The sequence below is a fragment of the Vulpes vulpes genome, chromosome 15, assembly GCF_048418805.1.
Source record: "Vulpes vulpes isolate BD-2025 chromosome 15, VulVul3, whole genome shotgun sequence".
NCBI classification, from domain to species: domain Eukaryota; kingdom Metazoa; phylum Chordata; class Mammalia; order Carnivora; family Canidae; genus Vulpes; species Vulpes vulpes.
Window position 1 is genome coordinate 53,075,718 of NC_132794.1, and position 19,745 is coordinate 53,095,462.

The 19,745-nt window shown below is 35.4% G+C and overlaps 1 pseudogene; it reads right to left on the bottom strand.

Annotated features, from left to right (window-relative positions):
* Positions 1 to 1,872: 1,872 nt before the first annotated feature.
* On the bottom strand, positions 1,873 to 2,814 carry LOC112919886 (sperm-associated antigen 7 pseudogene; annotated as a pseudogene).
* Positions 2,815 to 19,745: the final 16,931 nt, after the last annotated feature.

Below are 19,745 nucleotides of genomic sequence, written 5' to 3' on the forward strand. Positions count from 1 at the left end.
CATATGCACACACGAAAATCAAAAGTTGATTTTACTGTTTTAAAATGAAATATTCTGAATACATCTGTAAGATCCATCTGATGCAAGCTGTCACTCAAAACCACTGTTTTCCTTGTTGATTTTCTGTTTGGATGATCTATAGATGTAAGTGAATGTTAAAGTCCACTATTATTATTGTTTTGTTATCAATTAGTTCTTTTATGTTTGTTATTAACTGACTTATGTACTTGGGTATTCTCATGTTGGAAGTATTAATATTTATCATTTTTTAAAGATTTTATTTATTTATTCATGACAGATACAGAAAGAGAAAGGTAGGGACACAGGCAGAGGGAGAAGCAGGCTCCGTGCAGGGAGGCTGATGTGGGACTCGATCCCAGGTCTCCAGGATCACACCCTGGGCTGAAAGTGACACTAAACCACTAAGCCACCGGGGCTGCCCTATTTATCATTGTTGTATCTTCTTGTTGGATTATAACATTTATGATTATATAGTCCTTTTTTGTTCACTTTTATAGCCTTTGTTTTAAACTCTATTTTGTCTGATGTAAGTATTGCTACTCTAGCTTTCTTTGCACTTCTATTTGCATAATAAATGTTTCTCCATTCCTTTCAAATCTGAAATGAGTCTCTCATAGTCAGCATATAAATTGGTCTTATATTTTTATTCATTCCAACATCTTATATCTTTTGATTGGAGATTTGTCCATTGACATTGAAAATACGTATTGACATGTATTTATTGCCATTTTCTCACTTGTTTTATGGTTGTTTCTATTTGTTTTTTGTTTTGTTTTGTTTTGTTTTTTGGTTGTTTTCTATATCCCCTCTGTTCCTTTCTTCTCCTACTCCCTCTTGTCATAATTAGTTGACTTTGTTTAGCAAAATACTTGCATTCCTTAATCTTTATTTTTGCATATCTATTACTGTTTTTGGATTTCTGCTTACCATTCAGTTTATATATAACATCTTCTGCATATAACAATCTATATTAAACTGATAGTTGCTTAATTTTGAACCCATTCTTTTCCCCTCTCCCCTCCACATTTCAGATATTTGGTATCATATTTTAATTATTTCATATTGTGCTTCTCTTGACTGATTTTTACAGATATATTTTTTTAGTTTTTGTGTTTCCTTTTTTTTGTTTTTTAATTCTTATGTATGGTGTTTTCTTTCCACCGAAAGAGTTCCTTTAAGTGTTTCCTGGTTTAGTGGTCATAATGCCTTCAACTTTTGTCTGGGAAACTCTGTATCTCTCTATTCTAAATGATAGCCTTATTGGTGAATAGATAGGCTACAGATTTTTCCTTTTCAATGCTTTGAATATATCATGCCACCCTCTTCTGGCCTGCAAAATTTCTGCTGAAAAATAAGCTGATAGCCTTATGTGTTTCCTTTGTACATAACTGTCTTCTTTTCCCTTGCACCTTTAAAATTCTTTATGACTTTTTTTTTTTTTTTTTGCCTTTTTAATTACTATGTGTCTTGGTGTTGACCTCCATTGGTTGAATTTGTTGGGGGAATCTGTACCTCCTAAATCTGAATTTCTTGTTTCCTCACCAGATTTGGGAAGTTTTCAGCTATTATTTCTTCAAATATATTTTCTGCCCCCTTTTTACTCATGCCCTCCTGGGAGGCTTGCTATATAAATGTTATTATGCTTGATGGAGTCATTCAGTTCTCCAAGTCCATTCTTATTATGAAATATTTCTCTCTTCCCTCTTCATCTTGATGGTTTTCCATTATTCTATCCACCAGGCCACTTTTATGTTTCTCAGCTTCCTATAACCTATTTGTTCCATTTATTGTATTTTTACTTTTATGGAGTTCTTTATCTATGTTATTATTTATTTTTTATTGTTTTTTTGTTCAGGTCCAACAGTGTTTACTGAATGTGAAGTCATCCCAGCCCCCTTTCACGGGGAAGACAGTCCAAGGAGAAAGAAGAATAATACACGATAAATACCCACCTGCACACTCGCACACTCTCACACACTTGCGCACACGCATGCCGCACACTCGTCCAAGCTCCAGCAGTGACACGTCGCACACCCTCCCCCCCCCCCCCCCCCCGCAAGCCAGAGGCACGGCTGTCAGGGGCAGTGCAGAGCTGGGGCTCCAGGATAGGTTCTAGCAGCAGCAGCCGGTCCCCCCGCCAGCCCCCCGCCTGCCCCCCGGGGCCGCAGTGCCTAGGACGTGAGTGACAACTCTTCCCGCTCTGCTGCAGGCGCTTCTTGGCCCGGATCTCGTTCATGGCCTCTTGTTGGCCACGGGCTAGCCATAGGTCTTGTTGCCTGCAACATGTAGGCGGCGTCCTTGGCTGCCCCCTTGCAGATGAGGTGGTGTACTTGGTCTTTGTAGTCACTAGCAGGGCTCACCACCACCCGGCCCTGCTGTGCCGCGGCCTCCTCTTGCCGCTGGGCCAGCTCCTTCGGCTTCCGTTTTTCCTCGGCCTTCTGGGGGTCCCGCGCAAACTCCTTTTTGAAGATCATTATGTAAGCGACTCTTGTCATCTTCCTGGAAAGAGAAGGACATTAGGCCAGCCACTTCCACGACGTCGAGTAGGATGCTCCTATCTTGTTCATCGGCTGAAACTTTTTCTTGATCTGCCCACTGTCTTGGATGAAATCCGATACCTCTTTCTCCTGTTTACGAAACTCCACTTTCTGCTGCTTCTCTTGCTCCTGTAGTTTCTTCAGGTGCGCAGCCTGCTCTTGGGCCTTGCGCTGAAGACTCCTGGTCCCCGAGGCTGGGTGGCTTCTCCGTGGAGCTCAGGGTGGAGCCCAGTAGGTCCGCCCTCTTGGGAGTCATTTTTTATTTTTTTGATAAATGTCTCAGTGATGTCCTCCACCCTTTACTGAAATCCAATGAGTATCTTTATCATCATTACTTTAAATTCTCTATCAGGCATACTACATATTTCTGTTTTTGCTTAATCTTTTGCTGTGATTTTGTGCTGTTCTTTTACTTAGAACACATTTCTTTGTCTTATCATTTTGTCTACCTCTCTGTTTCTCTGTGTTAGAAAAGTCAGCTATATCTGCTCTTGAAAGCAGGAGCTTTATGAAGAAGGGGTCCTACAGTACCATGCAGTGCAGTGTCCCTGTTAACCAGAACCTGGCACTTCAGAACAGTTGCCTATGTGTGTTGCTAGTATCCTGCTACTGTGTCTGAGTCTACCTTTTATTTCAGGCCAGACATCTGAATCTACTCTTTGCTTGCTGTGGGCTGTGCTTGCTCTCCGTGGAGTTAGTGAAACCCAGGTAGGCAGGTTCTAGGGTATTGGAGCACAGAAAGGCTCAGAGGTAAGGCAGCAGTGAAAGCAAAATCTGTGCTGAGTCCAGGGCCTAGACTAGCAGGCTTTGAGTGCAAGAGTCCTCAGGAGAATGTGTGGTTTGAGTGCACTGCTAACAAGTTAGATAGTAATTTTCTGTATAGTGCTGCTTTCTGCAGATAGCCCTGTGTTTGTGCAGAGGGATAAAGGAGGAAAATGGCATCCGTCAGCTCCTCTATCCCTGAGGAAGTCTCCCAAATGCTCTGAAGTCTCTATAAAGAGATCTCTCTCCTATTTGCCCTAGGAATTGTGCAAATTGTGGCTTCTATTTTGCCTTCCCTAGTCTGTTGTCTCTTAAGCACAAAGACCCAGCTATCAGTGGCACTCCTGGCTTAATCAGTGCTGAGTTAGATGACTTGTAAAGCTTCAAGCTCCAAGTCCCACTGGTTATACAACATGGAATTCAGCCTTTCTGAATTTCAAAGCCAGACTTTGTGTGGTTTGTCTTGCCCATGTGAGCTCCCTGGTGCAAGGGACCATTTCTTTCCCCATTTCTTGGGCACAGCTCCTTCCTTCCTGTGGGCAACTCCCAACCACTTCTTCTGCCCTTCTTAACCTGTCAGATGTGACTTTTTCTCTTATTTAGTTGTAGAGTTTGTTCTGCCAGCCTTTAGATTACTCTCCAGCTTGTTTACATGGATGTGAGTAATTTCTAGTTATAAACATGGGACTGGGTGAGCTTAAGGTCCTCCTTTCTGCCATCTTCCCAAGCTCAATCACATTTCATAATTTTTAAATCAGTAGAAAACTAATAATAGAATATTTCACTTAAATTGATAAATAGTATTCAAAAACATGCAACAAGTAACATACAAATAATATCCAGAGCTTACTAAAATTTTTGCAAACAATGTCTGAAACATAGTATCACACAAAGCATTTTTTAGGCTCACTTGATCAAATATCACAGGAGAGAGGGGTGGTTGGGACATCACAGAAATAAACTTCAAGTAATATAAATAGCATTAGGGTTTTAAACTTCAGCTTTAAAATAATTATACTTATTATGTTAATGAAGTAAATTATAAGATAGGAAATTAAACCAGAGAACCCATGTCATATAAAAATATTAATTGCAAAAATTAGGACTTAAATTACCAAAAGTAATGATGGGAATGTAGTATTTAGGTTTAAAAACAGATGAAATGTAGCAGATGAAAGGATTAATTAATTGATGATAATTCAATAGAATATATCCACACTAAGAATAGAGTTAGAAAGGTAAGACCAACTGAAAAAGAAGATAAGAGACTTCTGGGCCATAGTGACAAGGTCTAAAATATCTGTAAAAAGAGTTTCAAAAGGAGGAAAAAGAAAGGATGGGGTAAAAACAATAGTTGAAATGATATTAGCCAAAATTTTTCCAAAACTGAAAAAAACAACTAGTTAGAGTTTTCAAGTAGCTCAAGAATTGTAGAAGGAAAAATACAAATCAAACAAACCCAACACCACCAAGAAAAACTTAGGCAAACTACTAAAAACTAAAGAAAGAGAAGAAAGCAAGCAACCAAAGACAGAACAAGCATACTGCATACTACCTATAAAGAAGAACAATAAATTTGTGGCTTACTTTCCAATAAAAGTTATGGAAGTCAGAAAAATGTGAAACAGTTTAAAGTGGTAAAAGAAAACAAATGCCAAATTAGATTTCTTTTTTTAAATAATAAATTTATTTTTTTATTGGTGTTCAATTTGCCAACATACAGAATAACACCTAGTGCTCATCCCATCAAGTGCCCACCTTAGTGCCTGCCACCCAGTCACCCCACCCCAGCCCACCTCCCCTATCACCACCTCTAGTAGTGATAATGTTCTTCAAGAATATAGTCACATGAAAGTGCTATTATTCAGAAAAAAAAAACCGAAAGGACCCATCACTGGCCAAATCTTACTAAAAGTCTCCCTAAAGGTACAAAGCAAATTCTTCTGGCAAGGAGAAAAATCATGCTAAATGGAAGTGGAAAAAAATAAAAAAGGAATGTAGAACAAGTAAAATGGTATATTAGTATATACCTATTACATATAGGTAAATATGTAATACATACAAGTAAATATTGACTGTATTTGAAGGAAAAGTTAATTTTATGGTTAAAAATTTATGTAAAATTAGAATATATGCCTTCAAAGCATATAATTTTGTAGGAAGACAGATGGACTTAAGCATTCTAAGATTCATGCTTTGTCAGCAAAGTTATAAACTCCTCAATTCATTTTGAGTTTTTTTTTAAGATTTTATTTATTCACTCATAAGAGACACAGAGAGAGAGAGAGAGAGAGAGAGAGGCAGAGACACAGGCAGAGGGAGAAGCAGGCTCCATGCAAGGAGCCTGATGTGGGACTCAATCCCAGAACTCCAGGATCATACCCTGGGCCAAAGGCAGGTGCTAAATCACTGAGCCACCCAGGGATCCCCTATTTTGAGTTTGAATAAGTCAAGAATGCATGTTATTAATAAAAGAATTATAAAAGTAAAATTGTATAATTTTTTAATTATTTTAAAGATTTTTTAAAATTTTTATTTATTTATGATAGTCACAGAGAGAGAGAGAGAGAGAGCAGAGACATAGGCAGAGGGAGAAGCAGGCTCCATGCACCGGGAGCCCGATGTGGGATTCGATCCTGGGTCTCCAGGATCACGCCCTGGGCCAAAGGCAGGCGCTAAACCGCTGCATCACCCAGGGATCCCTAAAATTGTATAATTTTAAAAATAAATTACTAACCCTGAAAGTGGAAGGGGAAAAAAATCAATATGGAGCAAAGAGAACAGATTTAAATTCAATTATCTCTGGGGCACCTGACTGGCTCAGTCAGTAGAGCAGGAGACTCTTGATCTCAGGATTGTAAAAGTTTGAGCCCCATATTGGATGGACAGATTATCTGAAAATAAAATCATAAAATAAAATAAATTCAGTTATCTCTACAATAATATATAAATGGACTAAATGATCAAATTGGATTTCAAAACATTATACTGCACATAAGAGGCAGAGTATATAAATTTAAGAATACATAAAAGTAGAATTTGATCCAAAAGTGTATGATATGAAATAGTAACCAAATGAATACCAGTTCAGCTGTACTAATATTAGACACAGGACACATGGAGACAAAAACATATTTAAATATAAAAGTGAATGCCAAAATAATAAAAGCTCACTCTTTCTGACAGACATTCTAAATCTATATGCATCCAGTAACCCAAAGTCAGAAGTTATGAAATAGAGAAACTCATTCATTTCATGGTAAATTAATAAAATAGAAAAGTAAGTGTATACATGACTAGAAAATGTGAACAACCCAATTAAAAGATTCACTTCAATATAGACCTCAAAATACATATATAGAAAGAATATCAGGATCAACAAAAGCCAGAATGCACATTCTTGTCATATTCACACAAATTACCAAACATAATAATGTCTTGAACATAAAGAAATCCTCAAAAATGTTTATTGATCAAAGTAGAATAAACAAGAAATCTGTAACAAAAATGATGTCTAGGAAACCCTAACATGTTTGGAATGTAAGAATTGACTTCTAAATAACACAATGGCTAAAGTAGATAAGACAATGAGCATTAAGAAATATTTTAATTAAATGATAAATGAAATTTTACATGGAAAAATCCTTGAGATATACAACTAACTCAGTTCTTAGGAAAAAAATTAGGGACTAAAATTCAAATGAAAGAAATAAAGCTTGGAAATTGATACAAGAATCCATTTTCAGCACACCCGGTAACTCAATTCATTAAGTGTCAGACTCTATTTTGTCTCACATCATGATTTCAGGGTAGTGGGGTAGAGCTCACACTAGCCTCCACACTCAATAGTAAATCTGTTTGAGATTCTCTCTCTTTACCTCCCTCGACTTCTCCCCACATTTGAATGTGCTCTGTAGAATAAATAAGTAAATATTTTTTAAAAAGAAGAATCCAGGGATCCCTGGGTGGCGCAGCGGTTTGGCGCCTGCCTTTGGCCCAGGGCGTGATCCTGGAGACCCGGGATCGAATCCCACGTCAGGCTCCCGGTGCATGGAGCCTGCTTCTCCCTCCGCCTGTGTCTCTGCCTCTCTCTCTCTCTCTCTGTGACTATCATAAATAAATAAAAAATTAAAAAAAAAGAAGAATCCATTTCAAACAGCTTTTGAATACTAGAACATCAAATTCAAATAAGATTGATGAATGGAAATAATAAAACAACAGCAGGTATTAATGAAAAAGAAAAAACGTGTACAATAGAGAAAATAGATGCTTGTAAATACTGGATAATTGAGAAGACAAACATACTCAATAAGCCTCCAGCAAGACTAATGGAGAAAAAAAATAACATATCATGAATATGAAGAATGAAAAAAAGAGACATTACAGCAATTCTACAAACATTAAAAAATAAATAAAAGTTGACTCTAAAGAAATTTAGCCAAAAAGTGAAAAATTCCTCAAAATACACCACATACCAAAATTGGCATATGCACAGTCTATTTTATTAAAGAAATCAAAATAGAGTTTAATATATTCCTATAATGAAGTATAAGGCCATGAAAGTTTCCTTTTAAGTTTCTTCAAAAATTTTTAAATGATATAACATTAATCTTCTCAAACTCAAGACAATAAAAAAGAGAGAGAGAGAGGATATTCCTCGTTTCATTTTTTATGGCCATAATGAAATTGACATTAAAATCTGTAAAGCTGGAGGCATCACAGCTCCAGGTTTCAAATTCTATTTCAAAGTTCTAGTGATCAAGACAGTTTATTACTGGTACAATAAAACCCACACAGATCAGTGGAAAAGAACAGAAAACCCAGAAAGAAAGCCACAACTATGCAGTAAATTAATCTTTTGCAGAGTACGAAAACAACTGCTCAAAACCTTTGGGATGCAGCAAAGGTGATGCTAAGAGGGAAGTATATAGCAATACAAGCCTTTCTCAGGAAATAAGAAAAGTCTCAAATATATAACCTAATATTACACCTAAATGAGCAACAGAAAGAATAGCAAATAAAGCCTAACCAAAGTAGAAGACAAGAATTAATAAAGATTAGAGCATAAATCAATGAATCAGAAAGCAAAAGAACAATAGAACAGATCAACTAAACTAGGAGCTGGTTCTTCGAATGAATTAATAGGATTGATAAACCCTTAGCTAGACTTATCAAAAAGAGAGAGAGAGAGAGAGAGAGAGAGAGAGAGAGAAAAGGACCCAAATTAATAACATCATGATTAAAAGAGGAGAGATACAACTAACACCCAAAAAATACAAACAATTATAAGAACATACTATGAACAACTATATGCCAACAAATTAGGCAATCTGAAAAAAATAGATGCATTCCTAGAGACATATAAACCACCAAACTGAAACAGGAAGAAATAGCAAACCTGCACAGATCCATAACCAGCAAGAAAATTGAAGCAGTAATTTTTTTTAAAAAAATCTCCCAACAAACACTAGTCTAGGGTCAGATGGTTTCCCAGGAGAATTCTACCAAATTTTAAAGAAGAACTAATATTTATTCTCCTGAAGCTATTTCAAAAAATAAAAAATGGAAGGAAGACCTCCAAACTAGTTCTATGAGACCCAAAACCAAAGACCCCACCAAAAAGGAGAACTATAGACCAATACCCCTGATGAACATGGATGCCAAAATGCTCACCAAGATTCTAGCCAACAGGATCCAACAGTAAATTCAAAGGCTTATTCACCACAACCAAGTGGGATTTATTCCTGGGCCGCAAGAATGGTTCAACATCAGCAACTCAATCCACGTGATACAACACATGAATAAAAGGGACAAGAACCATATGATCCTCTCAACTGATGCAGAAGAAGCATCCTTTCTTGATTAAAACTTTCCATAGAGTAGGGATAGAGGGAACATAATATCATAAAAACTGTATACAAAAAGTCCACAATAAATATTTTCAAGGGGGAAAATTGAGAGCTTTTCCCTGAAGGTCAGGAACACAACAGAGATGTCCACTCTAACCACCATTGTTCAACACAGTACTACAAGTCCTAGCTTCAGCAATCATACAACAGAAAAGAAAAAAACAAAGCATCCAAATCATCAAAGAAGAAGTCAAACTATCACTCTTCCTAGATGACCTGATACGTATGTGGAAAACCCAAAATACTCCAACCCAAAATTGCTAGAACTCATATAGGAATTCAGCAAAGTGGCAGGATATGGAATCAATATACAGAAATCAGTTGCATTTCTATACACTAACAAAGAAGAAAGATAAATTAAGGAATCAATCCCATTTACCACTGCATCAAAAACCATAAGATACCTAGGAATAAAACTAATCAAAGGGGTCAAGGATCTGTCCTCTGAAAACTATAGAACACTTTTGAAATAAATTGATGAAGACACAAAGAAATGGAAATCATTCCACACTCATGTATTAGAAACACATATTGTTACAATGTCTATGCTACCAGAACAAATATTGTTATAATGTCTATGCTACCCAAAGCAATTGATACATTCAGTGCAATCCCTATTAAAATACCATCAACATATTTTTTCACAGGGTCAAAAAAAAGGATCCTAAAATTTGTATGGAACCAGAAAAGACCCCCCAAATAGGCAAAGAAAGGTTGAAAAAGAAAACCAAAGCTGGTGGCATCACAATTCTGGGCTTCAAGCTATATTACAAAGCTGTGATCATCAAGACAATATGGTACTAACAAAACAACAACAACAACAACAACAACAAAAAACAGACACATACATCCGTAGAACAGAATACAGAACCAAAAATGGACCTTCAACTCTATGGTCAACTAATCTTCGATAAACTACCAAAGAATATCCAATGGAAAAAAAGACAGTGTCTTCAACAAATGGTGCTGGGAAAATTGAACACCACATGCAGAAGAATGAAACTGGACCATCATATACAAAGATAAACTCAAAATGGATGAAAGACCTAAATGTGAAACCGGAGTCCATCAAAATCCTAGAGGAGAATACAGGCAGCAACCTCTTTGATCTCAGCCACAGCAACAACTTGCTAGACACATCTCCAAAGGCAAGGGAAACAAAAGCAAAAATGAACTATTGGGACTTCATCCAGACAAGGCACTTTTGCACAGCAAAGGAAACAGTCAACAAAACCAAGAGACAACTGAATGAATGGGAGAAGATATCTGCAAATTGACATATCAGATAAAGGGCTAGTATCTCAAATCTCCAGACATTTCTCCAAAGAAGACATTCAAATGAACAATAGACACATGAAAAAGTGCTCAAAATCATCTGGCATCAAGAAAACACAAATCAAAACCACAGGAGATACCACCTCACACCAGTCAGAATGGCTAAAATCGACAATTCATGAAACAACAGATGTTGGTGAGGATGTGGAGAAAGGCTAATCCTCTTACACTGTTGGTGGGAATGCAAGCTGGTGCAGCCACTCTGGAAAACAGTATAGAGTTTCCTCAAGAAGTTAAAAATATAGCTACCCTACTACCCATCAATTGCACTACTAGGTATTTACCCCAAAGATACTGATGCAGTGAAACGGCAGGACACCTGTACCCCAATGTTTATAGCAATAATGTCGACAATAGCCAAACTATGGAAAGAGCCCAGATGTCCATCGGCAGATGGATAAAGCAGATGTGATGTGTATGTATATATATATATATATACATGTTACTCATCCATCAAAAAAGAGAAAGAAAGAAATCTTGCCATTTGCAATGACATGGATGGAACTACAGGGTATTATGCTAGACAAAATAACTCCATCAGACAAAAACAATTATATGATTTCATTCATATGTGGAATTTAACAAACACAACAGAGAAGCAGGGGAAGAGGAGAGAAAAATAAAACAAGATAAAATCCAAGAGGGAGACAAATGATAAAATATGAACAATTTGTGTTATCCCATGAGGACTAGTTCAGGTGAACATTTAAAGATAGTAAGAATGCAATTCACTATAGTAACAGAAACAAAGTTATGAAATCATTTCAACATACCATAAAGCTTTCTTTTGTTTTTGTATATTTTTTATTGGAGTTTGATTTGCCAACATATAGTATAACACCGAGTGCTCATCCCGTCAAATGCCCCCCTCAGTGCCCGTCACCCAGTCACCACAACCCCCCGCCCACCTCCCTTTTCACTACCCCTTGTTCACTTCCCAGCATTAGGAGTCTCTCATGTTTTGTCACCCTCTCTGATTTTTCCACTCATTTTCTCTCCTTTCCCCTATAATCCCTTTCACTATTTTTATACTCCCCATATGTGTGAAACCATATAATGATTGTGCTTCTCGAATTGACTTACTTCACTCAGCGTAATACCCTCCAGTTCCATCCACATTGAAGCAAATGGTGGGTATTCGTTTAATTTCAGGATCTATTTGTGATAAAATCTCTTAGCAAACATTATAATAATTCAATGAACTATATACTCTTTGCACCATTTGATTCAACCTTACTAGAAAGAACATCTGAACAACCACCTTCTACCTACTTTGTTTCTTGCTTCTTCAGTTATTTTTTTTCCAATTAGTCACTTCCTTTCCATATTTGATTTATGAATACCATGAATCTTTAAAGTACCTCCAAATATTGTGGGTGCAGTTTATTGCCCAGTCCTATTGATGTTTAGTGACCATATGGCTGCTTTGATCACTGCACTGTTAAAGAGCTCAATTCAAACAGAGGCTTTACATATGCTTGTGTTAATTTGGGTCCTTATGCTTCTGCCACGAGTCATGGGAAGAACACGTCCTGGGTATTACTGGACCAAAGAGAATGAAAAGACATATGGAGCAACACTGAACCCAAATTTCAGCCAAGAGCTAACCTCAGGTAATCCCAACCTAGGTCACCAGAAATACACAACTAAGAGAAAGAAAGAAATATTTATATGCTTCTTATGGTGAACTACTGAGTTTTGGATTATTTTCATGCAATCGTATTTCAGCTGAAACCTCACCAGTATACCTTTTAAAGATTTAATGGACCCATGGGTAATTCTTAGTTTGCATCTGTAAATTCAAGAGAACTTTGATATATTAAATTAGAGGTCAAAAAAGACTGGAAAGTCAAATAATACTGGACAGTTAAAGTAAAATAATCTTATTTAAAAGAATTAATATTTATTCAATGTTAATAGATATTGAATGACCTTGTATTATATTATCAACAATATCCTGGTGCTTTAATACATGAAAATATATGTGTGATTATGCTACAGGGGTAGGGGGATACATTTTCCCTCAATAGAGTAATCCAACACTGCCTTTCTCCCCATAGTGAATGCTAAAACATTGGTAGGGTTCTTATTACTTCTCATGACATTTGTGACTTTATTCCTCTTGTACCTAAATATGGATGGAGATTGTCAGCAAGTGCACAGAGTGCCCAGAACAGATATAAAAACTGATTCTATGCTTTTCTTTGGAAAAGTTTGGAATATCCCAACATACATTTTTGGCTTGCACACATATTTGTGACTCTGTCATAGCCCTCAGTCTAATTGCATGATTTTTCCCATTATGTTTCTTTCACACATAGCATAAGATGCCATATGCCAGTTTCTCCCAGCTGGGAGATCCCCATATTCACCAGAGTTGCTATGCAGTTATATTTTTATTGCCACCTCCTCCTCTCAGTGCTGCCAGTGCTGCAAATGACGTATTAAATCCATTCTAGGCTTTCACACCAAAGTCTCTTAGCATTCTGCAAGGCAGAAACACAGATGAACACTATTTTTAATTTAAAAGCACAGTCAGATATTAAAAAGAAAAGACTAGCCCTGTATTAGGATAAAATTAATATATTCTTCAAAAAACTATTCATCATTTTTCTTTGTCCCAACTTACAACAACCAGTCTTATTTTTATCTATCTTAATTGTGATTGTCTATAATCTTATTTTATGCACACTATTACAGTATAAAATACTTACTGTGTTATATAAATGTGGGCATAACCACACACATCAGCTATAGAAACTCTTAAGATGTCACTTGAAGAAAGAAAACATAGACGTTTATTGCTAATATTTATTTTAGACGCCTAAGGAGTCTATAGAAATGAAATACCCTCTTATAATGCTTAATACATAAAAGTATATAAATGCTTTTCACATCCTTAACCATTGAAAATCTGGAAAATCAAGCTTCCTGTAGTTTTGAATAATTATGGCATTCATTCATCCAATTAAAGCACTCAATTACAGTATATCCTTTGTATTATTTTGGCTCTATATTGTTTCTCTATTCAGAAGTGAAATTAGTGTAATTTGAGAGGTTATTTAATTACAAAATCCAATCAGACTTAACTAAGACATATTTTTAATTGAGATTTTACCTCAAATACTTATAGATACAATGCAATTGTAAAAAATAATACAGAGAATCCATGTCTGCTTTACATAGTCCCCCCCCCCCCCCCAAAAAAAAAGAAAGTGTCTTGTAACATCATAGAACATTATCACAACCAGAATACTGACATGGGTAGAGTCGAGACACAGGATATTCCTATATCCACAAAGATCTCACTTGTCCTTTATAGGCACATTCACCTTCCTGCCACCTCCACCACACCTTCTTAATCCAGGCAAACATTGTGTCCTCCTTTTCTACAATTTTGTCATTTAAAGAATATTAGGGAAATGGAATAATGCAGTATGTAACTCTTTGGGATTAGTTTTTTTCATTCAACACATACGTTCTTGGGAGATTCAAACAGGTTGTTGAATGTATCAATAATCTGTTCCTTTCTCCTGCAGAGTAGTATTTCATAGTATGGATATATTATATCATAGGTTGTTTAAGCATTGACCCATTGAAATACATCTGGATTTTTTTTCCAATTTTGACTATTGTAAATAAAGCTGCTAAAAGCACTCAAGTACAGGTTTGTTTGTAAACATAAATCTTTATTTCTTGAGAGTAAATGCCTGAAAAGATTAGTGCTAGGTCATATAGCAATTACATTTCTTGTTCTTAAAAAGCCTGACAAGTATTTTCCAGAGTGAAATCAATCTCTAATCTCTGGAATAAACCCAGTATATTGATAATGTACAATCTTTACTATTATTATATTCTATTTGCTAGTATTTTCTTAAGACATTATGTATATTTATGAGGAATATTAGTCTGTAGTTTTTCTTTGTATACTTTGTATGGTTTTTGATATCAAGGTAATACTAGTTTCTAAAAGAGTTGAGAAGTCTCTCCTCTTCTATTTTTTAGAAGACATTATGTAGAATTTGTTTCACTTATTTTAAAACATTTGGTGGATTTTTCTAGTGAAACCATCTGGCTTGAAAGAATTTTTGGTAGTCTTCAAATTACAAATTCAATTTCTTAACAGTCATAAGGCAATTAAAATGATCTATTCCATAATGATGAATTATGGTGTTTGTTTTAGAGGACTTGGCAATCTAGGTTGTCATTTTTATGTACATAAAGTTGCTTGTGGCATTTATTCTTTTTATCCTTTTGCTATCTACAGTCTATCCCCTCTTTCATTTCTGATACTGGCAATTTGTGTCTTCTTTTTCTTTGTATGTCTTCTTAGAGACTTGTTAATTTTATTATTGTTTTCAAAGTCCCAGTTATTGGTTTTATCTGTTATTTTTATGTGTTTAATTATTGATTTCTCTTCCTTTGTTTATTCTTTAGTTCCTTCTGCTAGCTTTGGATTTTAGTTTGCTCTTTAATTTTTATGTTCTTAAATTAGGATCTCAAACTACTGATTTAGGCCTTTTCCTCTTTTCTAATATATGCATTTAGTGCTTTAAAATTCCCTTTCAACACAGCTTTATCTTGGTCTTACAAATTTTGGTATGTTATATATCCATTTTCAGAGTCCATAATTTATTTTATTTTTCTTAAGACTTCCTCTTTGACCCACAGACTATTTAGAAGTATGTTGTTTTCTTTCCAAATGTTTTGAAATTTCATGGTATCTTTCTGACAATGATTTCTAGTTCAATTCCTTTGTAGTCAGTGTATCACTGTGTGGTACCAACTCTTAAATTTGTTGAAGTTTGTTTTATGGTCCTATACATGATCTTGGTATATGTTCTGTAAGTACTTGAGAAGAATGCATATTCTGCTGTTTTAGGGTGAAGAGTTCTACAAATATCATTAGATCATGTTACTTGATGGTGTGGTTGAATCACTCTATATCCTTAATTTCAGTCTAGTTCTATCAAATTGTAAGAGAGAAGTGTTGAAGTCTCTGATGACAATTGTTAATTTATCCATTTCTTCTTTTAATCATATCATTTTTAGTCTCACATATTTCGCAGGTCTGTTGTTTGATGCATATACATTCAGAATTGTTAGGCCTTCTTTGTGGACTGCTCCTTTTATCATTATATAATAATGAATTCTCTCTGATAATTTTTTCTGGGGTTTATCTTATATTAATATAGTCACTGCTGCTTTCCTCCAATTAATATTTACATGATATGTATTTTTTTCTATTATTTATTTTCAACCTACCTATATCATCATATCTGAAGCAGGTTTCTTGTAAAAGGCATTATCATTGGGTCACATTTTTAATCCACTATGCCAATATTTGTCCTTCAATTAGTATATTTTGATGATTCATGTTTAATCTAATTATTGATATGTTAATGCAATCTGCCATTTATTTGTTTTCTGTTATCTCTGTTTTCACTTTTTTCTACCACTCTGTAGGTAATTTCGACATATTTTTTAGAATTTCATTTTGCTTTATATATTATTTTTGAGTGTATCTATTCATATAAATTTTTTAGTGACTGCTCTAGGTATTACATCATGCATGCATAATTTCTCACAAACTACTTGTGTTTTCATTGAGTGAAATATAGAAATCTTATAACTTTTGGCATCCCTTTTTTTAACCTCACTTTTAATATAATTGGTATAAATATTTCTTCTACATACATTTAGAATAAGAGAATGTAATTTTTGCTTCAATCATCAAACATAGTGTAAAAAAATCAACAAAGGAAAAGTCTATTACATTCACCCACGTTTTTGCTGACCATGTTCTTTCTTCATTTCTGATATTCCAAAATTCCTTCCTTTTCATTTTAAGTTTAGAGAATATCTGTTAGCCATTATTTTAGAGTAGATCTCTTGGCAACAAATTCTCTTAAGTTTTCCTTTATCTGAAAATGTCTAGACTTAGCTTTTGTTCCTAAAAAATACAGTTAGTGGGCTTATAACGAGTATGTTGGCAGTTTTTTTTTTTTTTTTTTTTTTCCTTTCAGCTCCTTAAAGTATTGTGTGACTTCTTCCTGGCTTCCTTGATTTCTCAAGAGAAATCTACTGTGATTTGAAATGCTTTCCCCCAGAGCTAAGGTACCAATTTTCTCTGAACTTATTAATATATTTTTTTCTTTGTCTATAGTTTTCAGAAGTGTGATTATGATGTGTTTTTGCATAAATCTCTTTGGGCTAACCCCAGCTAGAGTTTGCTCAGCTTCTTGAATCATCTTGTGTCTCTTGCCAAATTTGAAAATTTTTCAGCCATTAGCTCCTCAAGTACTTTGTTTTAGCCCTTTAGCCCTGTGCTCTTTCTCTTCCCTTTCCAGAACTCAAAGATACAAATGTTAGACCTTTTGTTATAGTTCCACACTTTCAAACTTTTTTTCATTTTCCACCTTTTTTTATTTTTTTATTTTTTTAATTAATTAATTAATTTTATGATAGACACAAAGAGAGAGAGAGGCAGAGCCACAGGCAGAGGTAGAAGCAGGATCCATGCCGGGAGCCGGACGCGGGACTCGATCCGGGGACTCTAGGATTGTGCCCTGGGCCAAAGGCAGGTGCCAAACCGCTGAGCCACCCAGGGATCCCCTCATCTTTTATTTAATTTAGTAATTTATTCTATGTTGTTTAGATTGGCAACTTTCTTTTTTCTCTCAGTTCATGGATTCTTTTTACTGCCCCAATCATTCTCCTGTTGAGACAATCCACTTAACTTTTTATTTCAGTTACTAGATGTTGCATTTCTAAATTTCCCATTTAATTCTTCATAGTGTCAGTTTCTTTGTTGAAGTATTCTATTTCTTTGTTGAGGCTTTTTATATTTTTATTGTTTCAAGTGTGTTCATTTTTGAAGCATTTTTATCATGCAGCATTAAAATCTTTGTCATTTCTAAAATCTCTGTCTTTAAACTGTTAACAACTATCGCTTATCTTTTCTCATGTAGATCAATACCTCCCTGGTTCTTGGAATAACAAATGATTTTTAAATTGAAATCTAGATATTTTTATCGTATGTAATGAGACTTTAGGTCTTATTAAGTTCTTGTGTTTTAATTAGCTTTTTCTGACATAGCTGTTGCCAAAGTGAGACCATTTCTCTACTTGCAGGTGGAGGCAAAAGGCCAAGTTTTCCACTTGGCCTCTGTTAACACCAGAGGTGAGGAACTCCTTGTCTCTAATAAGCAGAAAGGTGAGTTCTAGCCACCCAGATGGTCTCCAGTGATAACATGGTAACAGTGGCCTCATTACCAATGGACAATAGTGAAAGTCCCAATTGTCCACTAGGCTTCTGACACCACCCCAGCAGGGATATTGAGGAGTGTCATGCTTCTTTTTCTTCCACAATAAACATGCTACCAAAGTATTGACAGTTCCTCACACATCCTTGAAATCACTGACACTGATAATACAAATACTGCACATTTAGCTGCATGTTATTGTTATCTACCTAAACATAACCTGAGAGAGTATAAATACTATATTAAGTATTAATGCCACTGGTATTACTTTTGTAGACAATTTTCTTGAATGTTTCAAATATTACTATGACATTTAACTTGTGCTAACTTAATGTTCTTTGTTATTTTTGGTACATCTTTCCAATTCATCTTATGAGTCTAGATGTTTTAGACACTGTAATGGGAAAATGTGCATTACCAGCATAGCAACCATTTCACTTATAACCTAATAAAAATGTTAATCAATAAATATATTACAAAAATACCTGAAAGTGATTTTTAAATAAAAGCAGATGTTGCAATGTAAAAAAATAACTATTCTTCCCTTATTGTATTCCCTCTATAATGAATACATAATTTTTCCTAAGACTTTTATTAAGATTATGAATTCACTAGGAGGAATAGTCTTTCAGTTGCATTTAAAATTACAAGGCAACCATTTTTCAAGGTGAAACCTTGGCATTTTTTTCTATTTGAAGGATTTATAATTTGCATTTGGGAAAATTAAATACACATACTATTAACTTATTGTTTTATAAAATGTTTGATGGTAACCAAGCAAAATATATTAATACTAAGATAAGTTCCTTATATGAGCATTTTTATTATTTGATTTCTTAAATAATTAGATTTAAAAATTTCAGATTTTCTTAAAGATTTTATTTATTTATTTATTCATGAGAGACACAGAGAGAGAGAGAGAGAGAGAGAGAGGCAGAGACACGGGGAGAGGGAGAAGCACACTCCATGCAGACAGCCTGACGTGGGACTCCATCCCGGGATTCCAGGATCACAACCTGAGCCAAGACAGATGCTCAACCACTGAGCCACCCAGGCGTCCCTGTACTCCATATTTTAAGATGCTTCAGCAGAGGATATGGCTGCATCATTGACGGGCTGTTCTTAGTTCCTTTATTCAGAGAAAAGCACCATAATGGGCACTGGAAAACAATGGCTCCAATACTAAGCCAAAGGCAATCAAACAGAAATTCATAGATCCAGTAGATGTATAGGCTAAACTGTAGGCCAGCTAGTTTGCCTGATAGAAGGGGGATAGGAGAGAGAGGACCAAGGAGGATGAGATAAATTGACCTAGGATCAGAAAAAATTTCAAAATTTCAAATGCTGACCTCAGCTCCTGTTAAAGAAACTGAAATTTGATTGGTTTAGTGTAGGGAGCAACTTATACCCCAGGGCATTGCTGAAAACAATAAACAAATCAGCTGTCAATTATACAATTTGGCAGCTTGGTTTGATCAGGTAAATCACTATTATCTGAGAAACTGTGGACACACCCAAGGCTGCACCATTTGAGGAACAACATCAGGGGCTTCAAAATAAATCATCCAGCGAGTCATAAATGTATAAGCAAATAATAGTAACAGGTTATAGAGGTGGAGGAGAGAATGGTAATGCCCAGAGTTGCCACAATTATTATCCAAAATCTATAGTTTCTAACACAAAATTATGAGACATACAAAGAAACAAGAAGGTATGACTCAGGCATCAGGAATAAAAACAAGAAAGTATGACTCAGACATCAGGGGGAAAAAAATCTGTGAAAGAATCCAGATGTCCGATTTAACAGAGAAAGTGTTCAAAGCATCCATTATAAATATGTTCAAAGAAAATCATAATTAAAAAGTAAAGTATGATGTCACATCAAATAGAGAGTATTAGCAAAAAGGAACTATAAA